Source organism: Camelus ferus, chromosome 7 (genome assembly GCF_009834535.1).
Source record: "Camelus ferus isolate YT-003-E chromosome 7, BCGSAC_Cfer_1.0, whole genome shotgun sequence".
In the NCBI taxonomy this organism is placed as follows: Eukaryota; Metazoa; Chordata; class Mammalia; order Artiodactyla; family Camelidae; genus Camelus; species Camelus ferus.
In genome coordinates, this window is record NC_045702.1 from 61,114,316 (window position 1) to 61,139,432 (window position 25,117).

General features: G+C 37.7%; 1 long non-coding RNA gene across 3 annotated transcripts in view; it reads left to right on the forward strand.

Annotated features, from left to right (window-relative positions):
- The window catches only part of LOC106728889, a 488,051-nt gene that overhangs the window by 252,888 nt on the left and 210,046 nt on the right, over positions 1-25,117 (forward strand). For 2 of the 3 annotated variants that reach the window (XR_004321543.1, XR_004321544.1), the window contains one exon: positions 10,666-10,750. The exons of the other annotated variant lie outside the window; for it this stretch is intronic. This is a non-coding gene — a long non-coding RNA (uncharacterized LOC106728889). The remainder of the gene's footprint in view (positions 1-10,665; positions 10,751-25,117) is intronic. 3 annotated transcript variants of the gene reach the window in all.

The window sequence follows — 25,117 nt, forward strand, 5'->3', positions numbered from 1 at the left end:
TTTCACACTTGCTGGAAAAAAAAGAAGGGATCTTTTTCAAAAATCCTCATTTTCTAGGGGTGGAATTAGAAACCAACCTCAGCGTGGGCTTGGAGACCAGGCTCCTATTCTGTGGCGGAGAGCACAGACTCAGCTGACCCATGACTTCAGTCACCCCTAACAATGGATCTCTACGTAGGGAAAGTTTTGATAGAGCTGCCAGAAAGTTTTGTGCTTTCAATATTGAGATGACTATTCAGTGATTTTCGTGTAGGATAACCAGGAATTGCAGAAATGTCACGATGATCAGAACAATCCCCGCAGTGCCTGAGACACAGACAGACTACCTCTTGATATCCTCCAGTTCCTCCTTTTTGTATCTTCAGGTGGAAATCTCTGTCCTCCAGTGACCCTGGACACTTTGTCCCCAGAAAAGAACAACTTGCTGTCAAGAAACTCTTGGTGGAGGCCTGAAAATGGAAGGAAAGGAGGCAAGCTTTGAATGCCTCACAAGTTGTCCTAGAGTCCTATCTGTAAACTTCATAATCTGTCTTTCCCTAAGAAGTATTTCTCTTATGTGGAGCACTGCATGCCCAAAATATTTTTAATGTAGTTGCTTTGCCACGTACAGCTGTAAGAGGGCATTTCTAGGCAGAGAGGCGGAAGAATTGGGGAAAAATCCTTCCAGTTACATATGTAAGACAATTTTCATGCAGCGTCATCTGCTGGGATCCTTTAAGAAAAGAAGTGTTTGCTTCCATGATTTAAAATCAAACGAGTCTTCATTTAGGGTTCAGGGAAGCTTATCATTGGTTCAGAACCTAGAAAGGGGACAGACCTGGAACTTTCCTAGGAATGAGCAAAGAAGTGGATGCATGGAGTTTCAAGTCACACTGGGGAAATATTGGAGGAGTTTACTTTTCTAAATCACATGGGTTGCTTAACTTCTCTTCCTATCAGTTAGGGTAGACGTTACCCATCACGTGGAAGATTGCTCTGATCAGATCTTGCACAGTGCCTTCGAATAGATTAACAGTCAAGTTGTTTAAAATGTTTTCTTGACCAATTGATGAAGGAAGAGAGAGCTATGGAAGGAGTGTATACTTCTGAAGTCCTTCTCATCTCTGTCATCTCTGATGTAAAAACAAGGAATTCTTCATAGCGTGAATTCTGGGACTTGGGCAACAATAAGTCAAAGTTCTGCCACCAACAAATTGTCCTACCAGGCGGTGGCGCCATCATCCACATGCTTTGTTCTGCAGGCAATAGTGATAATAGTATGAAAGGCAGTGAGATTTGGTGAAACTGATTGCTCTAGGGCTCTTTATAAACTAGTTGCCAGAAGTACATCGCTTTTAGTTTGTCTTTAGGTCACGATGTTAGTGCAAAGCTTTGAAGCTAAAGGATTCTTCTCTTCTTACACAGTTATCTCCAGTAGTGGCAGCAGTGGAGGATATCCAGGTGGCATAGGACTGATAGCAGTAACTACTGTTTCCGCTGCTGTGATGCTGCTAAGTCTACCACTGCTATTTCCACTTCCACTTCTCCTACTTTTGTTAATATTTTGTGTCATGTCAATAGTTGCACTGCTGTTTATGTCAAGGACTTTAGATACACACATCTATAGCTCCCAATCATTCTGTGAGGTGAGTACTGTTACTCTCATTTTGTAGAAGAGGAAACTGAAGCTCAGAAAAATTTCTGTACCCAAGCTAGTCTATTACCGACCTAGAATTTGATTTTAGATGCATCTGCCTCCCAGACCCCACACGGCTGCATCATTCTTGGCCCCTCATTCACTCCTCAAGATACGGCCTTGGCTCCCTACCTCCTAATTCCTACCTACACAGGATGTACACTTAGATACGCACAGCCCGAGGAGTGTGACCTTCACAGAGCTGTGCCGGAAGTCCAGATGGTTCTCCAAAAATGGCTTGTTTCCTTTGTGTTCGCCAACTCTGACTTGTCTTGAATGCTTCAAAGTTATCTTAATGTCATTTCAAAGGCAACTGAGGGAGCATCCATGGAGATAAATTGCGTCTGCAGCCTGTTGCTGTGTTGCTGAATGCATATTAAGTTCTATTCACGGATTTCCTAGCAACCAGAGCCCGATGACGCACGGAGTCAGTGAGCTTGCGTTATACTCAGCTAGAGAAATTAAATCACTTGGACTTTATTACTAATATTTTTAGAAAGCCTCACTAGATTAGCTGTTTGAAACGCATTGTTATCTAAGTTGCTATCAGCAGCTGGTCCCGGTCACACCGGAAGTCACTGAGGACTCTGCAATTTTCACAAATGCTCCAATGAGAGATTATCTCCATTTTAATATTTTTTGACAATTAAGGATTTAGTTGGGAAAGAAGGAAATTAAAAAGAGAAAGGTTCTAGCAGTTTGTGATCTTGGCAAACTTCAAACCTGAGACAAACATAACAGAAATAAGCAGTAGGCTTCCTGGTGAGAAGAGACAACAGGCTGGGTAGTCAGGCTCTTTTGCATCAGAGGGACTTGTTGAAATGGAAGAACATGATTTTAACAGACCTTGCTTTTCACAAGGCATTCTATAAGGGTAAGGGCAGAATATTTTTCTTATTAGGGTTCACTGACTCTACTGCTCTGTAGACTCAACATCCAGGTTTGTTTTTCATAGTTCCAGCCCAGCGTAGAGTGGTGCAGCCTTCTCACAAGTTTCTCTCAAGTTTCAGTTTGTGTTTTATCAGACGTACAAGTCAAATACTTGCGTGATCTGCTGTAGTGGTGAGCGTGGCCTGCAGAGGCATGCTCAACCGTACATACGCGTGCACACGACTGACCATTTAGGAATGTCAGAAATCTAGGCATTTTGTTCCTGACCTCCTATTGTTTACAGGATGTACCCCTAAAGCATTGAGATTGCTTCAGTAGATATACTTGCATTAGAGATCCAAATAAACATGACATATAGAGGATGGACACATAATCCAGTGGTTCTTCTTTGCTTAGAATATTTCTTTTACTGAGACTTTATTTTTTTAGAGCAGTTTTAGGTTCACAGCAAAATTGAGGGGAATTTTCGGAGATTTCCCACCTACCTCTTGCTCCCCGACATGCGTGGCCTCCCCCATTATCAACATCCCCCACCCGGGTGGTACATTTGTTACAACTGATGAACCTACGTTGACACATTATCATCACACAAAGTCCATAGTCTACGTTAAGGATCACACTTGGAGCTGTACATTAAAGGTTTGAATAAATACATAATGTCATGTTTCCATCCTTATGGTATCATACAGAGCATTTTTACTTCCTTAAAGATCCTCTGTCCTTAGCCTGTTCATCCTTCCCCACTCTGCAAACCCTGGCGACCACTCATCTTTGTGTTGTCTCCATATTTTTGCCTTTTCCAGAATGTCATATACTTGGGATCGTATAGTATGGAGACTTTTAGATTGGCTTTTTTCACTTAATATACACATTTAAGGGCACGCTTCACTGGACTCCATCATTGCGTGGGGCGCCACGACCCTCAGACCCCCGTGGTTGTGGTGGGCTATCACAGCACTTACCCTGCATTTAGCCAGAAGGATTTCAATTCTACATTTCACTTTTCCAGTTGATTTAATTTCTGTAAATGGCAAAAAGTAACCACTTTTTTATAGCTGATACCAGTGGCTCATTTTCTCTTTTTTGAAGACTTTGAAATGAAGGCTTGCTTGTTTAGAGAAATGAGCAGTTTTCAGACTTTCAAACACTTATGTCCTCTCCAAAATCACTGATTATGCAAGGATTTCATTTCAGTATTAGTTTAACATTTCATATTAATGGCCACCTGTTGCCAGATGGAAAGTAATGATGGCATCCAATGAAGTATGCCCTTACCAGTGCAGTGCATGGCTCTCAGGGTTGCTTTGGGAAAACAGACCTCTGAGTGTTTTCAGCAAAAATTAATTACTTTGGAATGAATCTGCCAGTTTTCCTCCAAGTGGCTAAATGTCAATAAACTTGAAAAACTCGTCTTCCTACAGATTTTGATATTAGTGCAAGTGTGTGTGTGTGTGTTTGTGTGTTTTAGGCTAAAACAAATGATCAGGAATATTAACCCCTCTCTGGCAATATGCCAATTCAAAGGGACTTAAAAAAGATTTTAGTGAAAGATCTGCCCATAAAAATGTCTTTTAGGATCTGAGCCATAATAGGGGTTATCTTTACAGCTGCCCTTGTAGCTTTTCTTTGACAGTATATATGGGAATAACTGAAATCATGACTCATTGCTTGCTGAAAGAAGGGTGTCTAGGACACGGAGTCCAGGTGGTCTTGATGGTGGCAAGAGAAATTTGACTAGTATTTGCTAGTCAACCCTGATGAGAGAAACTAGGGAGAAATGGTAAAATCTGGTGCTTATTTGACCTTTAAAATTTACCTTAGACTTTTTTTAACATTATTTTTGTTGAGTCATAGTCATTTCACAATGTTGTGTCAAATTCCAGTGTATAGCACAATTTTTCAGTTATACATGAGTAAAATTTACCTTAGACTTCTTGAAAAACATTTCTAAGTTTCAAAAAATCTTTGAGAATTAACTTGGAACTTCAGCTCTTAATCAGATCAAATAAAACTCACTCTTCTCTCTATATGTATTACTACCCTTCATTGGAAGGTTTTGGTTGTTTTTATAATTTCCATTCTCTAATCCTCATATTGTTGACCTACAGGAAAATTTTCACTCCTTGTCTTAGCTTGTGAATATCCAGAATTGTGTGTTTTAAAAAATTATAAAGCAAATAATTTAGTAGAAAAATATCTAATACTCATAAACTGTCCTTCTCTTATATCACTAATCCCTTTGGTAATCTTTTTTTTAATTGAGATATAATTGACATAAAGAACTCTAACTTCAGTGTATAAAATAATGATTGGACTTACATACATAATGAAATGATTATCACAGTAAGTTTAGTGAACATCCATTATCTCATATAGGTACAAAATTAAAGAAATAGAAAAAATTTTTTTCTTGTGATGAGAACTCTTGGATTTTCTCTCTTAATTTTTGTATATAGCATACAGTGGGTTAATTATATTTACCTTTGATAATCTTTGATAATCTTTATGTCTCTTTTAAAAAGTTGTAATTGGGTTGTTACTATTTTGTGTTCTGCCATTTTCACCTTCTATTAGTTTACATGTCTCCATTAATCATTATGACCCACATGTGTGTGATTTAAAAATCCACAAAATATATGTTCATGTTAACAATTAATAAAGCTTATTTGCTTAGCCATCATAAAGTGTTTTTAAGAGGATTAAATAAATGGTAATATCTCTAGAGGGCTTAGTACTTTATCTTTCATAATAAGTGCTGAATAGACATGTATGAAATAGATAAACTGCTTTATCATTGGTAACTTTTGTCTAATATTTTTCTATTATAAATAGTACTTCATTGACTATCTTTAGCTATTAACTCTAAAATAAATATTCTAAGATAGTTCCTTGGGATGTGGTTTCCCCAAAGGAAAGAAAGAGGCTCCGGTTGCTTTAATAGCTTCTGCTGTGCATTATTCTCTGAGCTGTAGCAAATCCATAGTGCAATTAGTAATGTCCCTGTTCACAGTCCCATCAACTTTGGATTTTATAATTTTTGCTTATTTTGCTAACTTGTCAGGCATGTTTTTGGACTACTAAGCAATTTTTCTCAAAACATGGGGCCTGAAACTTCTGCATCAGAATCACTTGGGATGCTTATTAAAAATTTCAGAAACCTAGCTTTCTTGCAGATCTGCTCAAAGTGCCACTTGAGACAGGATCTGAAAATCCCCATGTTGAACAAGCTTTGAAGGCAGTTCTTCAAAATGACTTCCTTATAATTATCTTAATTTGTATTTCTTTGACTGAGAATAAGGCTTGGCATAATATGCTAGACCTGTAGGTATTGTGGGGAACTGACAGGATTTTACAGTAGTAAACAGATCTCTCAAATCCTTGCTCCTCCTCCGCACATTCCTCTGTACTTCCCTCATCTAAGATAGTGTCAGTGATTATCTTTTAAGCTAATTTGTTGGCTGTGGTTTGATACATACTATTTAAGAGAGCCAGATGTTAGCGAAGTCCAAATCTTAATATTTTAGGGAATACACAAATTGCAGTTGCATCTGATTTAGCTGTTTCAGGTATTTTATTATTGTAATACCCACATAAGCTCATGTTGGAAAATGAAATGGAGAGTGTAGTAGTGAGGTCATCAGAAGTGACTGGCTGTACCTTTATAGAAGGAATAGTAGTTTCCTAGGAATGAAACAGGAATATAATACCCTAGTTAAGTAAAATAATTAAGACAGTGCGATTAACAAAAAGGCTTCTCATATTTGTATGTACAACAGTATTATTGTACCTCATTAAGTCAGTTTCAATTTGTGAAGCTCTAAAATTTACTCTATTCCTGGAACATCCCCTTTATTTTTGTTAATAAGTGATTAGTTAAAAAAGAAAAAAAAAAGCATGGAAGGACTGAGGAATAAGTGTGTGAATGGGCAGGGGTAAGTGTCAGAAATGAAGAAATTTCATCAATAAAGAGTGGTTATCAGTGGACTCAGAAATATACTTAAGGACATAAAGAGATATTGATGAAAGAGTAGGTTATAAAAATCAATAATGTAACTCTGTTGCAGGCACAGCAAAAAAAAAAAAAAAAATAGTGCTTTGTTTCTGTACCTCATACAATCTTTCTACCCAAGTATGTCCAGACAAGAATTAAGCCAAAATGAAGAAATATAGCAATGAAATGATAAACTGTTGTTTCTCAACCTTAAAAAAAGCAGAAGGACACTCACAATAAAATCAAGAAAGGAATGGATTTATTTAGGAAAGTTTCTTTAGGAGGCCATTTTGAGAAATGGAATGAAATTATGGAGAAACAAAACAGGATTGCATTTTTCTTGCCCTTACTAAGCAGAGCCTCTCACCAGGAGTGGAAGAGAACTGACACTTCTCCAACACCTCGTGTGGACAGGCGAGAGGCTTTAATATACTTTTTTTTTTTTTCTCATTTAATTTTCTAAAAAAACTGGTGAGCAAGCAGTAACATCCACATTTATAGGTTCCAGACAAGGCACAAAAGCTGAAGTACTGGGGAACTGTGCACTAGCAGAGAGATGCTTAACTTAATCATTTGGCCTGATCCTCAGAGCTTTTTAATGTGCTTTCCACTCCTTACCATATCCCTACCCAGAGGAGTCTTCATGTCTTTCATCCTCAGGGATTGTCAGTATTCCTAATCTCCTGTGTGTGTGTGTGTGTGTGTGTGTGTGTGTGTGTGTGTGTGCGTGCGCGCGCACGCATGTATGTGCATATTGAATATATAATATATTCATTTTGTAACTTAATTTTTCATAAATATCTTTTTACCTTATTAAAATTTCTACCACATCATTTGAATGAATATATTCCTATACAGGTACCATAACTTGTTTAACTAAGAGAATTTTAAATATAGAATCAGTTGAAACTCAGTGGGAAAATCATTCTCCTGAACTGGGCATAAGCATCTCTTTTTCTGAATCTGTGTCCTTTGCCACTGACCTTGGCTGGACTGGGGACTGGTCACACAGCATTTCAGCTTGTCCATCTCTAGAATATCTGTTGACTACTCATCATGGTGATGTTTCATAGCTGTATTATGAGGCAAATCATAAAAACTCAGACCTATAAGTGACAGTGATTTAGGTTTATACAATTTTAGAGGTAGAATGGATTTGAGAAATTATCTAGACTACCATCTGATTTTATACAAAGAATAACCGAGGTCCAGGGAACTTAATGCCTCGCCTAGGTTTATGAGGGTAGAACCAACATTGGAATCTGGTTCTCATATCCTAGTTTGATGCTGGTCCTACTTTATCATAACTACTTTCCAAAGAGATAACTTTTCTGGACAGTGAAATAATAATAATAATCATTGTATTATGCTTTCAAACTCACTATATTTTCTGATTGAATTTTCTTAACAACTCTCGAAGGTATACCTTATGTTTCCCTTTTTTTCCCCACTGGGAACTAAGGCTAAGAGAGATAAAGATAAGAGATAAAAAAAAATGTTGTGAGGCTACAAAGTTACAGAGGTGGGTGAACTCATGGAAGTTATGTCAGATATCACAATAAGTCCTTTATATGCATTACCTTGTTTCATCCTCACTTGAGTGAGATACTGTATAATACTCACCTGAATTTTAGTCAGGTTGCAGTCACCCATCTAGGACATTACATAACTGGGATTTAAATCTATGTTGCCTGACTCCAAAGCCTGCACTCTTAATCACTTTATCCTGTTACATTTATATGTTAGTTCAGCCTTTTTATTAAGTTTTTTTTTTTCATTCACCAAACAATTATGAAGGTTCCTTTTGTGCAAGGCTCCATGCCAGGAGCTAAGAAGAAAAACAAAGACAAAAAGACATGGTCTGGGCCCAGGAGAGAGAGTTTGAGATGTAAAAATATTACTCTGTTACAAGAACTTTGATAGAAGAAGGTCAGGGAGAGGGGGGCTATTTAATTTATACCACTGATTCCTTAGCATTGAATGCCCTTTCCAGAAACATGTGACTCATAAAGATGAGTATGAGTAGGCCTAAAGAAACAAACTTTGATCCTCAAGTTGAAGTCTGGTCTCTGTGGTTGGTTCAATGGCTGATCTGGCAAACTGTCATGCTACTTAATAGCCCTGCCTGCATCAAGGTTCTTCATAAAAAGGAGGTGAGAATATTGACATGTCGCTTTTGATGCTGGTAAAGATTAATAATGAAAATGACCAGGGAACATTTGCTAAATGTTAGAAGCCCTAATACTCAGTCTTAATCATCTCATTAATTATAGACTGAGTATAACTCAGATTTTTTAAAGTAAAATTATTGCTGTGTGCATTAGTCTCCTTGGGCTTCTATACCAAAATGTCAAAGACGGGGTTGCTTAAACAAGAGAAATCTGTTTTCTCATGATTTTGGACGCTGAAAAGTCCAAGATCAAGATCCAGGCCAGTTCAGTTCCTGGTGAAAGCTCTGTTCCTGGTTTACTGATGGCAGCCTTCTTGCCATGTCCTCATATGATGGAGAGAGAACAATCTTTCTCTTCTTTTTCTTATAAAGCCACTAATTCCACCATGAGGGCCTCACCCCAATGACTTCATCTAACTCTAATTGCCTCCCAGAGGCTCTGTCTCCAAATACCATCACCTTGGGATTAGGGCTTCAACATACAATTTTTGAGGGGATATAATTCAGTCCATAGCAGTGGAATTGCACAGTCAACAACAGTATGAAACAAATAATATGATCACATATTTATTGTTCTGTTTAAGCCTGAGGAAACCACATTACCTTCCATGTTTGTCTTACACCTCTATATATTTTTATTTTTACTGTGATGTCTCTCAAAGGTTTAAATGAAAAATTCAGTTATTTGTTTAGGAGCTAAATTGAGTGACATGGAGAAATTGGCAACACTAAAAAAGTAAGGAAGCATGCCCCTCTGCTATGAGTTGCAAATGAGAAACTTCTGCCCAAAGCCTTGGAACCAAATTAAGAATTAGCATAAAAAGTTAAATACCAAAGTCATGCCTTAAAGCTGCTAGTGACATTTGACTATATAGGTCTAATTTGGGAATATGTTTGCAGCTAGAGTTAAGATTTTATTACAGTGAGTTGAATTTAGAATTAATAATCAGAATAAGAGACTGGTGAAGACTTGAAATCAAATGTTAGCAGTGAACAACTATTTGGAGATAACATGATACTGTGATTTTCTATAAATTGCAATATCTTATTTGATTTTCTAGGCAGAGCAAAAGCAGTATTGAGTAATAAAGAATGATGGATTTTAAGATTGGGGGTTTAAAGCTTGAATTCCACCAGCCCAATATATCTGGACAAATCACTAAGTCCTCTGAATTTTCTCATATACAAAATGAACCTTTTTCTTCCTTCCTTCCTTCCTTCCTTCCTTCCTTCCTTCCTTCCTTCCTTCCTTCCTTCCTTCCTTCCTTCCTTCCTTCCTTCCATTACTTATTAAGGAGTCTATTATGTGCCCACTGAGGGCACCTGTATTAAGGGAAAAAACTCTCAAAGCTAAAAAAAACCTTTTTCACAAGATAGATTTCAATAAGATTTTGTATGAGAAAGAGCTGTAAAAGTGTTCAACATTTTAAGTATGCTAAGTACTTTTCCCTTTGGAGTCGACTTCTGATTTCAGGATTAATGAGCCAGGGGAGTTTTGTTCATGCCCTTATTAAGGGAAATAAGATCAGTGACTGAGATAAGTTGAAAACTGAGTTCATTAAACCAAATAATTTTTTATAGTTCCTCAAGTCCTCTACAGTTTCAGAACAATTAAAATAAGCAAAGTATTACTAATTGTACATTCTGAATTTTAGAAAAAGTTGAAAATATACCTCATTCAGCCTTATCATGTGTTGTGAAAGTTACCGTAAAAATCCACCAAGCCGCAGAGGTCAATAGCAGAATCATCAAAATGACTCGTGTTTGCACTGTTATTCTGACCATCATTGCATCATATTAATTGCATGCCTCCCAGGCATTGTAAAGCCAGTCATTGGACTTCTGATTCCTGAACGCTGAGTTCTTGGGGAGGTTGTGATCATGGTGATGCCTAAGCCCATGTCTTTTCTAACCCTGCCCCATTCTTGCTCTTTATAGTTACCTGATTCAGTATATTGGACAAGAAAAGAAATCACACCTTCCAGTTTCCTCTGAGAAGCCCCTTGGGATGTAGCGGGACAGAGTGAGTCTTTGCTTATTAATATGTATTTTCCTTAAATGCCTCAGAAATTAATGCTGCTTCTGAATCACTAAAGCAAATTACATCCATCTATCATAAAAGTTCTAAAACGTGTCTCTTCTCCAGAAACACAGAGAGGGACATATCCCAAACGTATACTATAAAAGCCTCTCTTTCATACTGGAGTTGCTTGAAATTAAGAGCTACATAAATTGAATTTCAAATTAAACAGGACTACCAGTAATTGCTCAAAATGGGATTCCAGGTTTGTGGTTGGCAATACTGAGGCAGGTTTACCAAGTCTGATCTTGTCCTTGACATTTTGACTACTTTTTTCTCTTAGGAGATCCAGGGGCCAAAATCATGTTCTATAAATCCATGCCTACTCCATTCAGGTTTTGACAGCTTAGGGGGAACAAACCCTTCTAATATGATTGTTTTGCTCAGGACTACTTAGCCCGATACTCAAAATTGTCAGACTGCCTATTTACCAATAAGAATTTGGATCATTCTTGGAACTTTATTGGGAAAAGAGAGGCTTGAAGAAACTAAGTTCAGTTTTAGTAGGAAACCTGCAAAAGTTAAGCTTTTTGTTTGTTACTAGAGTTTTACAAGAAGTTTTTGATTAAAGAAAACAGCTGTGTAACAGAGTTCCATTTTAAGCAGATACCTTCATTGTTGATAGCAGTCTCAGGAGAATGAATCAGTGCCTTTCTCTGAGCAATTGGTTTGTTTTTATCTCAAAGGAATCTGTGTGCTTTAAAACTGATGTTTCCTTCTGCGTTTTATATACCAGAAAGATTAGTGCCCAAATTCATAGCTCACTTTTTGCAAATGTATCAGACTTTAGAGCAAGTAGTTTGAATATAAACAGCACTCCTAATTCTTTATTTTCTTCCTTTACTTTTACTTATCCAATTCATCCCACTTAAAGCAAATATATTTCATCTTGATGCATTGTATCTTTTTAAAGATTTTCTTAAGTATTTTTCTTGGAACAAGGTGGAGTATAAATAATAATTATTCATAATAACGGTAGCAGGGTCAGTGAAAGCGTACAAGATGACAAATATTAATATTCAAAAACTAAGTGCCATTGGGTAATCCTGAAATAAATTACTTCAGGCTGCAGTTTAGAAACAAAGTCCTGCTAGTTTCTTGTTCAGTTAATTCTGAAGTACATGTAAATTCTGGCTACGAACGGCTGGAGAAAGGATGGTGAATTCTTCTATTTGTTTTTTTAAAAAAACTTCCACATAGAAGAGCAAGGACTCAATTCTCTATAGACCTTGCCTGATTGCTGCTTATTTCCTCTTTTGGCAATTAGTACTTTTGAAGATTTTGGGGCCAGGCCAAGGCTGGTAATGATTAGTTTGTGCCATTCTGTTCATACCTGTCAAACTGTTGAAAACTATTGAAGTACTTCCATTCCTGTTGGTAGAGAGACCTTGCCCTGAGCCTTTAACCCTGTTAGTACCTATGTGTCGTCAAGGCCACTTACATCCCTGAGCTTTGCCTGCAGCTCATCAACTAAAGGGTTAATGCCTGACACACTAAGTAGCCTCTGGTACCCTGCTCCATTCTGGTTGGTCAATACCCCAACATAATGATTTTAAAGATTTTGAATATCATCCCTGGGCTAAGTCTACATGTGCAAACCAAGGTAGAATCTTGGGCAAGCGACTGGTAAATTGGAATACCAAAGTGGTAAAATAAAAAAGTCCAGATCCTCTGTCTTAAAAAAAAAAAAAAAGACTGAAGATTAGAGGGAGTATTTAAAATGGTTTTGGATAAAACCTTCAACTAATTAATTATCCAATCAGCAAGCATTTTGGAGTTTTTACTGTCTTTATCACTGAGCTAGGCATTTTAGAAGCTATAAAGTAATGTAATACCTGGTTGGGGAGGTGACAATATGCCTCTGACAAGATAACTATCCTCAGGTAGGTAATATATGTTATAGATTTCAGAGGATGGAAAGAATACTGATTGAGTATAATTAAGATTTATTGTGGGAGGTAGGACTTGAACTGAGTCTTAAAGAATGAGAAAGGTGAAGATAAAGTTAATTCCATTCTGCAGAATCAGAGCCAAGGATTGTCTTCATATGTAGTGGAATCATAGAAAGAACCTAACATTGGGAATCAGATTCGAGTCCACATCTCAGCCTTGCCACTTGCAAGATGTGTAATGTTTGGAAGATCACTTAATCTTTCTGAACCTTAATTCAGCATTATTATGAGAATAGAATAGTATTGTTGTTTGCAACTTATTAGTGGTAATAAGCTTATCTACATAATTATTTTTTGCCACATCTCTGTGAAATTAAGAACCCTAGTGATTGTTTTTGCATCCCTGTCTGTTATCAGCTCTAGATGCATGGACATATGTGTCTCTGGAGTGGCCACGTTGCCCTAAGGTGTTAGCAAGAACTTTTAGGGAAAGCAGTACTTGCCTTCCAGATGGTCAGTTTTAGGTTGTCTTTGAATTCACAGGGTAATCACGCAGGATTCCATTTTTGCTTAAATGAAGAGATGTAGAGTGAAGAAATAGCGGCTTAAATTTTCTTAACAAATATGTGAAGGTGGTGATTAAATTCCCTCATTTTGCATTTAGTTATGCTCCTGTTTAGGTGTGCAGACCTGACTTCTTGACTGCGGGTTTCCAATAGCAGAATTTGGTGCTCTCGGAGCAAACTTAAGAGAAAGCCAAACCCGAAGCCCATTGTGTTTATACATGTTAAAACAAAACAAAACTAAACTGTGAAGAGCCTGTCACATGTAATTGTAATTACAAAGATGTAGACGAATCTGTTTCCTAAAGGATGCAAACAAGCTGTGAGACCTCTTTGTAACACATAATATGTTAAGAAACAGCTGTTCAGAAATGCCATTATAATGCTGGTTCTTGGGATGGGTCTTATTACATTTACATTTGTAAATATTTATTGGATGGAGAATATGGATAAAATACCACAGAGCTTTTTCCTTAGGCTCTGGGGTTTGAGTTAAATTTTAGCTCTTTTGCATGGCATTTGGTTTTCTTTTCTTCCATTGGTTTCTGACTATGTGGAAACTGAAACTTCCCAAGAGTTTTTTTAGGAAGCAGAAACGTTTCTTGAAATCAAATAAAAGTCCCATCGTGGGCATGTATTCTGAATTGCTTTTAGGGAATTGCTTTAAGGGGATGAGAGAAAGACAGAACGGAAAGGTGAGATGTATTCTCTTCCCTTCCCTTATATCCATGTTGATTATGGACATTCAGAAAGCTTACTGAGAGACAATTATTTGAAATTCAGGTAGCCTTCAAAACACTAAACATATATGTTATGGGGCTTTTATAACTAATAACTTTTGCTGCAGAGGGTTATTGTTTCTTGGGAATTTCTTATGCCTTGAATACTCTTGAGAATCTTGTAAGAGGAAAAGGCCAGCCAAACGTGTACCATAGCACTTGAAAATTCAGATTCAGAACACTGGAATAGAGTATAAATGCATGTATTTGGGGGGAAAACTTACAGTGGAGTGAGAAGAAAGAAAGGGGCAGCATACAGAAACCCCTGCTGATTCTAAGAGCTCCGTGTTTTCATTTTCATTTCTCTGTTCTATTATAACTTGGATTGGAGATTAGGTCCCCTTTGGCCGTCTTTGGACATTTTAACTGCAGGTTTACCTAAATGCCATATTGAGCAAGGAGACCTCAGAGCAGCATTAGATGAGAATATCAGAAGAATTTTTTAAAAAAGAGTTGTGCTTCCAGTTTCCAGAGTTTTTTATATTGCACATTAGGTAGTTCACCGCTCCATCCCACCCCCCATCCCCCACCACCCCACGATGGAACTCATCTATGATGGAGTGACTGAGAGGAAAACAATGGATGCCTCTGCCCTGCATTATTTAATTCTTAAAAATAATACCTCACTTTTCACATCGCCTTTGGTATAACTGACAGGAGGCCACTACATTAGTCAATTATCCCTTGCATCTTTTTTCCAGGCACTTTAGAGATCAATTTCTGGGTAATCAATATGATCCTACAGGCAATCAGTTTGGTCTCTGGTTGCTTCTGGACTGTAAGATTAAATCTAGCTTACAGGATGTTGCAATACACAGCCCTCCTTTACATTTCTATTTATTTCCAATCATTGCTAGTAGCATTGAATCTTAGGGTTTTGAGAATCTTAAACTGAATCTTCTCTACAATATCTCTATCCACTGACCATCCCAGCCAAGAATTTGGCTGACTGTTAGGAAGTTCTTTCTCATGGAGAATGAAGTTCTATTTTGTCATGCTGCCATGTTCGAAGCTGCTTAATTCTACCCTCTTGGTACCTTGTAGTATTATAAGTTTTCTACCACAAGGCAGCCCTTTGAAAACCAAAGATAGTTGCATTTAAAGTAAATGATAGATTCCTTTCCTCATTTTCTTATCAGATCCAGAATAATAGTCTTGAGCTTTCAGTGTTAGTGTTCCTCATTCCAACTCCTTTGGGCCACCAATTTCACCTATTTTTTCACGCATTCTCTCATTGCTACTTCTATGTCAGGGTATAGTCAAGAAAACCGAAAACTCACTAGGGTATTTCACAAGATAATTGAATAGAGAGGATTGGTTAAACAGGAAGATTGAAAAAAGCAAAACGCAAATACCCAGCTGTAACGACTGCAGGATGCAGTTGTCCCTCTGGGGCTGGGGGCATGTGAAGGCCTAGAGTTTACTGGAGGGGTCTCACAGAACTGAGATTGAGGAGGGGGTGCCGTCTGGGCTGCTTCTGGTTGCTCGGGAGCCTCAAGAGGAGCTTCAGGGTTCTGAAGGCTGCTGCTACCTTAGTAGCTCAGGAGGGAGCCTGTGATGGTGGCAGTCAGACAGCTGGGAAGAGGATGGTGCCCGTGGGTCCTGGCACCTTGGCAGCTTGGAGGAGTCTCAGTGCTTGAATTAGGGGAGCTACCTGCCAAGTGGTCTTATCCGTGGGGAGAGGATGGTGACCCTGGCTCTGAGAAGTCACAGGCTGGCCCCAACAGGACCATTTCTGGTGTTTCAACCTTCCTCCAGCACCTCCTATCTACAGCACCTAACAGGAAGCCAACTGGCAAAAGAGAAATATATTTTGCAAACTTCTAGCCCCAGTTTCCCCAGAGTAAAGGATGGATTTAGAACTGAGATAAAATGATCAGAAAATTCCTTTTAAAAACTCATTTTTCTTAACTTTAGTTAGAAACTCAAATAAAGGTGGATCAATTTCAATTATATTTTCAAAGAAGGATTAAATTCCTAATGTGAATGTTTGCCTATTTATTCATATGCAGCCACACAGGAAGCGTTGCTCCTGTCAATCCTGTTTATTTTGCTTGGGGTTTTTTTTGTTGTTGTTTAACTTTCCTGTAAATCAAATTTCCTCTAGCTTGAAGATTATGAATTTCTTCTTTGGAGACTTCTTCACATCTCAGATGTTTTCCCTCCAGTGTCTAATTTCATGGAATATAGACTATCAGAGTACAACTTAACTACTAAAACTCAAATTACCAAAATAGAAACACTATAGACTTAACTGGCTTGGGGAGTTAAAATTGGAGTAAAATTAGCACCACTGACCTCATTCAAAACCTCTCTTGTCTGAGTGCTAAGGATGAAAAAAAAACATATATTGGTATTGAAATACAACCTTCTCTCTTTGAAGCAAAGTGACAGAACATTTTTCCGTGTGACAGCCTTGATTTTCTCCTTCGTGTGGGAGGCTGTAAATTCATGCTTTGGGAATGCAAAGAAAGAGAACTTTGCCATTCTCCAACTTTTTCTAGGCTTTCCTATTGAGGACTGTTGAGACCAGTGAAAGATGAGGAAGGCAATTTCCTGATCTTGAAAATGCTTTTCTTTTTTTCTTGCTATAAAATTAAGAGCACCAGTTTGGGAATTTTCATTACCTATTTCTAGTCCTAACTCTGCCTTTAAAGACTGAGACTATTTGCAAATAGCTCTTTGAGCCTCAGGTTTCCCCCATGTGAGACAGGAATATGGGCAGTGATGTCTAAGGTTTTTCAGTTTTAATAATCTGAGCAGAACAAGACGTTCTAGAATGCTCTTCCTTTTGTTTTCTCTTTTCGAAGTAAGGGATTTGAGAAAGAGAAGAGAGGAGGAAATGTAAGGTTCAAGATTTCAGTGTTAGTCTTCCCCCCACTTTCTGAATTTCAGTGGACTATGGAGTTGAAAGTCTCTGTGACATTTCAGCGTCAGACTTTGGTTCAGATTCCAATTTATGTCTAATAAGTTGTGACTGTAAAAGAGGGATAATAAAACCTGTCCCAAATCTTTTGAGGAAAACACAGGATAATAAATAAAGGTAAGGCATCAGCATAATCCTTGATACCCATAATATTAATAAAATGGTTGATCACAATTGCTAACTAATAGTCCTGCTTGTGTTTCTCTGGTCTACTGGCACGCAACGCAGCCGTAGCCATTCTTGCCCACTGGCTTCCATGCTGGCATCTGGCCAAATCACAGAGTGCAGTCCAAGCCTCATAGGTGCTGCTACATTTAATTAGTCTAGACTTCTGTTTTCCCCTGTGCACATGTGGGCACAGGCAGGTGCCCGTGGTGGAGAGCTAGTAAGGGTATTCCACTCTCTTGTATTTCATCTCCTAGTATGTAAGAATTTGGTGATAAGACTAGTCTTTTTCTGCTGTAGAACAAAAGAGAAACCCAAATTCTTCTTAAAGTCTGGCTAGGTATCCAGATAGAATATGAGGATGGAGGAAAGACACTGCCTCATTGACACTCATGGAGACTGGTGAGGCTGTGGAATAAATCATGGAGCTTAGGAGTAAAAGGCTGGTTCTGCCTCTAAACCACATCTTCAAACAACACAACATTATATCATGATTTAGTGATTTATTGACGTAACTTCATTGTGAATGAGCTTTTTTTTCTTTTCGTAGTAACATCTAGTGAAAGTATTACTTAAAAATTTAAGAAACCAAGATCAAGAAAGTTTCCATGTCCTATTCCAGAACACTGATGAGTTTAGGTAACATTAACAATGGAAAGTTCCTCTGAGTTCATTTTTCAAATTCCAATGGTTTACCCTGTTGGAGGGCGTGATGTCTGTCCCAGCCGCCTTTGCTGTGGGCCCCTAGTCTCACTGCCCTGAGGGCTTCAGTGCAACCGGGGATGCCAGGCCACTTGTGCCTTCTTGGTGATGCCTCTTCCCGTGCTGGTGGCGGGCTCCAGAACAGCGGCGCCTGTGTCTGAGGCTGCTGTGCCCATCACAGCTCAGGCTCCTTGTTTCCTCACAGTGCCGCGTCCCCTGTCCCCACCCCCACCTATTCTGAACCCATCAGCAGCCCGGCACAGCAAGCTTGACAGGACCTGTCTTCCTCGACTGTTAATTTCACAGCCGGATGAGTAGAAAGGTAATTTATATGGGTCGGTCAGATTTAAAATGCTGCTGTGTCTCCTGACTAGGTGGAATGAGAGGATTTAAAAGAATTATTAGTGTGGTCCAGAGCCCCAGTCTGCGGTCTCTTCGACACAGTCCTATACCTTTTCCATTTGGTAAATGCCCCACGTGGCCTCCACATGTTGACTGTGGATTACAACCAAGATGAGAAGCAAGCCACTGGGGGAAGATTTTTGTTTTCATTTATTTTTAATTAATTGCAAACTTCCTCTTTCATTTGGCTTGCCACGCTCTGCAGATCCTGGTGACACAGGGGCTCTGCCAGTATTAGGAGCCACTGTGCCGAACCGTGAGAGGCTTAGAAGTACCAGCCAGCTGCTTTGCACTTGGTCCTCGGGGAAGGTTTGCAATACATTTGCATGCTTGGAATTCACTTTCAAAAAGGATCCAACTGGTGTTGCAGAAATCCATGTTTCTCCTTTCTTAATTCTCTCCTTAACTTATAATATTTATAATTATAAAACTTTATTCAAAACATAGTTATTAATTTTTAGTGAGTAAATAGAGCACCTAGAGGCACTTTAAGGTGAAAGTCCACAGTTTTCTTACCTTTCAGGTTTTTACTGAAATCTCTAGAACTAGTAGGTTTGTATAAGGAAAGGATGATGTTGAACAGAAGAGCCCCCAAACCCCCAACCAACCAACCAACCAAACAAACAAACAAAAAAACACAAACACCAAAACAAAAACAAAGACCAGGGGCTTGGGAATCAGCCACAGCTGTTTTAGAGTCAGATAGATGTGAGTTGCATCCTGGCTCTGCTGCTGAATAACTGTGTCACCTTGGGCAAAATTATTTAACAACCCCAATACTCAGCTTCTTCATCTGTAAAATAGTTGTAAAAACTAAATATGACATTATATATGAGGCACCTTGTACCTATGTTCCATGCTGTATAAATGGTAGCAATTTATTAATATAATTAATAGGAGAACAGAAGCATGAGTATCAAAATACTGAATCGATGGGTGTTACACTCTAAATTGAAAACTTGTCATTCTGGCAAGATGGTCAACTAAGATAACAGACATCCTCTAGCTACAAACACCTAGAAAACAGGAAACTATGTAACAATAACAACAACAACAACGAAGTATAATTAGCTGTCTGAGCCCCCAAGGAAGAAATGGAACTCTCCCCATGTGTAATAACTGAAGAAAGACTGGAAACCTGAATGGCGATTGAGGGAGGCTAACTCTGCCTTGGGGCGGAGCAGTGGGTCCCTGGGAATCCAGATGCTTGGGGTTTACCCTTGGATGGAGTCAGGGGAGGGTCCTTCCCTTGGGTCCAGGCAAGGAAAGGAAGGTAAAACCGGACTGCTGCCTAGAGTCAAGCCCCTGGGAGTGTTTTCTGTCTAGGTGAAAAGGTGGCCTTAAAAAAACCCACCCAGGCAGCATGGGGACATAACGTGTAAATCTAGAAGCTGAGCAAAAGTAAAGATGTCTCTCCTGGAAATCACAAGCCCTTGCCTTTGCCTCACTGGAGTTTGGGTTTGATTTAACAATTCTTACTTTGTTTGGGAAACCACAAACCTAGACATTTGTATGTAATCTGTCCAAAGAAAATGAGTGAAATAATAAAATAAATGAAACAGAAAAGAGAAGAAACAATAATGAATGTCAACAAAACCAAACATTGGTTCTTTGAAAAGACAAAATGGGAAGATTTTGAGCAAGACTTATAAAGAAACAGAGGGTAGGCATAGATAAACTATATCAAGAATAAAAAAGACAATTACAGATTGAGTGTTTGTGTGTGTGTGTGTGTGTGTATTTGGAAACTGTATGATCATAAATTTGAAAGCTTTTGTCAAAAGAATAAAATTCTAAAAAAAATCCAAATTTACCAAAATGACTACACAAAAGATGAACGTTTTTATTACTGTTAAATAAATGGGATCAGCACTTTAAAAAAAAAATCCAGATAAAGTTAATCAGACCCAGAGGGTTTTACAGACAAGTTCTACATGTTTAAGAAAGATATAATTACTTTTTACACAAAATCTTTCAGAGAGTAGAAAAGAGGAAATACTCTTATCATTTGTTCCATAAGGACAGTAAACATCTGAATCCCAAACTTGTCAGAACCATAGTAGCACAAAAGAAAACTACTGGCTAGTTGAATTTATGAAAATTATGCAAAATCATAAATATTAATTTAAAAATCCAAAAATGTACTAAAATATATAGCATGACCAAGGAGGGTTCATGTGAAAAATACCAAAACAAATCTAGTAACGTTATTCACCGTATAAACAAATTGAAGACGAAAAACAATTATCCTAACAGATTCAAAAGAATTATTTGATAAGATTCAGTACCTATTCAGGGTAAAAATCAAAGCAATCCATACATTCATACTAAAACTGGAATAGGAGGAAACTTACTTAATCTGATATAAAGTATCAACCAAAAACTTACAGTAAATATCATACTTAATGGGGAAACATTAAAATGCCATGTAAACTGCTTGTAAATGGTGCTTACTATCACCACTTCATTTTATTATTGTACGGTAGATTTTAGCTAGTGTAGTAAAACGATTTAATTAATTTAAAAAATTTTAATGTGAAAAAATCAGAAATAAAAATAAAAATAGTCATTATTGCTGATGATATGATTTTCTACACAGAAAAATATAAGGAAATCTATAAACTGTTGGTACCAGTAATAGTTCAGCTAGGTTCATGGATGCAAGATCAATGTAAAAAATCAGTAGTGTCCCTTCATACCCTCCATAAAATGTAGTAAATGTACCTGAAGGTAAATGTAACAAAAGAAGTGCAATGATTTTATGAAGACAATTACAAAATTCTACTGAAAATCCTAAAAGAGTTAAATACATGGAGAAGAGACTATGAAAGGACTGGGAGGCTTACTATTAGAAAGATAGTAGTTCTCTAAATAATGATAAAGGTCTCTAATTGATTTGTCAAATTAGTTTCACAGAACTTTATAAGATGGCCCTAAATATCATATAAATGCAAAAAGAACCAAGAATGGCCCAAAATAATTTTATAGAAGGAGATGGAGAATAGGATGAGAAAGAGAAGGAGAATAAAAAGAAGAGACACTACCAGGAGTAAAATTTACTATATAATTATATTCAATGAAACAGTTATGTACTGGGGACAGACAAACAGACCAATGGAAGAGAACAGAGTCCTAGGAACAGACCTATCTCTATGTAGATGCACAGAGTAGAGTGGCCTTTAAAAACCCACAGGGGAAAGTTGGGCTGGTCAGATATAGTGCTGTGACAATGGGCTATCCTTGGAGAAAAGGATGTTAGACTCCTACTTAATGCCATAAATGAAAATAAACAGCAAGACTGATTAAACACTAAATGTGAAATACACACCTTTAAAATTTTCAAAAAATAATATAGAGTAATATTTTACAATGTCAGGTAAGAGAAATTTCTTAAGCAACAAATAAACATAGCAAAATAAAATAGTGACAAACTTGACTTAACTAAATTAAAAACCTGTGCATGATAAAATATACCATAAACAGAGCTAAAAGCAACCCACACTGAGAAAAAGACATTTTCCATCTATGTAAGTGACAAAGGAATAGTATTCAGAATATGTAAAGTCTTCCACAGATCAGTAAGAAAAAGAAAAATGACCCATTAGAAAATGGGGAAAGGGTATGAAAAAGCAGTTCACAGATGGGGAAATGGAGTATTTCATACCAAATGAAAATATACTCAACCTCATTGATACATAAGGAATACAAATTAAAATAATATAAGATATCTTTTCCTCCCCAAGAGGTAAGAAAGAGACTTCTGATATCACCACATGTTGGTGTGGATGTGGGGAAACAGGACTCAGGTAATGCTAGCAGGAGGATAAATTGGCACAACTACTTTGGAAAACAGTATTTCATTATTAATATGCATGGAAATTCTAGAATTCTAAAATTCTGATTCTAGGTATTCAGCTTACAAAAACTTTCATACAGGCGCACAAGGTGTCATCCACTAAGATTTCATTGCAGCACTGTTTACAAAGTGAAAAAAATGAAAACAGTATAACTGTCCCTCAGTAGGAGACTAGAGAGAGAAGCTGAGCTTATTTATGCAATGAATGTTATACAGCATTTATTCACATATATAAATATGAAAAAAATCTCATGAGTAGCATGTTTAATGAAAAACAAGCTGTAAAAAGATATATGCAATAGTAGTATCCTTTATGTAAACTTAAAAAAATCAAACAATAACATGCATTATCTATGCATATATGTATATGTGATAAAATAGAACAAATTAAAAGGCAAAGATACATACATACTTGATTAGGGTGCTTGTCACTGGAAGAGAGGCAGGAGGGCATGTTCCCGATGGATCTTTGGGCCTGTATGTTTTATGTCTTAAAAAATTTAAATAACAAAGAGGCATGTTAAGCAAATATGGTAAAATAATGTTTTGAATACGGTGACTGAATATGTGATGGTTTTACTTTTTCTGTATTTTTCTATTTCTTGCAATATGTTATGAGTGGAACCAAAAGTTTAAAAAGATAGTCAAAATACTTTATATGTTTCAGACAAAGCTAAGACCCTCCCTCTTCCTGTGGAGGTTTTGATATGCCTCCAGTTCCATCATCAGTCTTTGAGAATCATTGATACACATGGGATGAAATTGTTCCCTGCCAGTATTTTGTTACAATTTACTACTTATAGTTTTTGTTATCAAAGCAATAGCATTTTCATTTTCCCAATTTGGAAGTATATTCTAATATTAATTACGACTTTTTAATCTGAACATGCCTTGTGGATATGCTCTCTCCAGCCCCATCTCACCTTGCCCAGTTGTGAACGACAGATAAAAAGAATTAGTGGTGCACGTATATTTTTCTGGAAAGCTCATTAACAGAAAGTCTGTGAGATAAGGGAACAAGTGTCAGAACCAGAGCCAGGAGTCCTGGCTTCTCTTTCTGTTTAGTAACTGTAGGACAGTTTTCTTAACTTTTTTGTGCTGCAGTGCTTTTTGTTTTGTTTTTTTATCTTTAAAGTGGAAATGTGGACTTATCTCTAAATCCTTTCCAGCTCTTGGTTTTGTAATTTAATTAAATATGTGAGTGAAGTCAGTCATAAAACTAAGTAGTGACTGGAATATATGAACTGAGAAGCCAAAGGCTCCCTTGTCTCGCAGTACCTCTTCCTCTGTCTTTGCCAGAGTGCCACTGTTTTGGATTAAGGTATTGAAGGCTGCAATTTGAAAACAAATGTTTTCTGAGGAAGTTATGCCATTGTTGTTTATTAATGCGTTCATAGAACTGACTTTTAAGAAAAGCATGTCAAATTGCCTGCTCCCTGATAGATTCTGGGACATAGGGCAAGAAGTTTTGATCAAAGGTGAGCTAGAAAAGGGCTCGTAAGCGCTGCCGTAAAGGAGATCCTTGCTGCTGTTATGAAGGATGCAGAGGGCACTGTGTGCTTGGACGCAATGGATCCTGAATGCGAGGGGAGGGGAGAAAGGGGAGGATGGGGCAGAACTGAAGACAGGCATTGCTACAGTTCATGAGGGCAGCTCCCAGAATCATGACTTAAATTCCAGTTAGTAAGGAACTACTTCTTGGAGGCAGAAGATGTTTAGACTTTTTTTTTTTTTAAATCAGGAAGGATGTTTTGAAATCTTTGGATCTGTGGTGGGGTGGTATTCCTATCTTAGGGTGAAGATGAAGAGGAGCCATTGGTTAAACTGCCATAGGAAATACCCCAGCAAGGGTGCCCCTACAGCAGTTCCGCGACCGTGAAACTGAGCCTAGTGCTCTGTTAGGATTAGGCTAAGGCTACATTAGATTTAAATTAAAAAGGTAGAGGAAAGGGTGGTTCAAAAACTTTAACAACGAGCAATCTAGTCTTTTATCATATAGGAACTTTTCAATTGGTTGGGAACTTTTCAAGGTTTCTACAGGAGTGATTTAAATGTAATTTCCTGGAGTCTTAATTGCTAATTATTTTAACTAAGAGCTCTAAATTAAACATTCTCTATTTTGAAGGCTTTAAGGAATTTAAAGCAATTGCTGTCACTGGAAACGTGTTTAGTATCTGTTCTCAGGAGTGGAATCTAATCAGCCACGTAAGGGTGGGTGGTGGCCTCAGAAAGACAACCAGAAGCATCAGCCTTAATTGTGTTGGGAACTCAGTGTCCACTTGAGTGCAGTATCACCTTTGACTGGTGGAAAGTTTTGGAACTTAAAACTCAGTGAATTCAAAAATCATTTTAAAATTTATTTTCTGACAGGCTGACCTGGTCTATTAATCAACTCTTAATAAAAAAAAAATTGAGATTGGTAATATGGAGCTGAGAAAGCCACATGTCGATTTTTTCTACCTGATCGTACCCTACATGCCATGCTTTCAATTAGTTATGCTGCTTCTTTGTCAGTCCCACCAAGGAAGCTAGCAAGCTATCAAGTACTTACAATAGTCACTCCCTACCAAGTGAGTAGGTTGTATACTTGAAAGTATAGGCATTTCAATACTTAAGACTGCATGGTTCAATCAGATGCTTTAAGAATATAGACAGCTAACCCATTGTGCTATTTTTAAAATGTCCTACTAAAATTTTATATTCCCATATTCAGGTGCCCTAAAGAGTTTTAGAATAAAATGTTTGAGTTACTATAACAAGAGGATGAAGAGGATTTTCACTTGTGCTCCAAGTTTTAGCAAGTCCCCAATCTGTGTAGAGAAGGTACTGGGTACCTAGAATTCTGAATGCAGGGAACCAACAGTTTCTGGGATCAAACAACTTTCTGCAGAAAATAAGTCTTGCAAATACAATTTCCCTACCCCCGATCAATAGAAGAGGACTTCTGGGGAGAGAGAAGAGTTCCCTTTTGGGAAATTCAGCGTTCCTGAAGAAGGCTGCACCCCACTTACATTTTGTTTCCCAG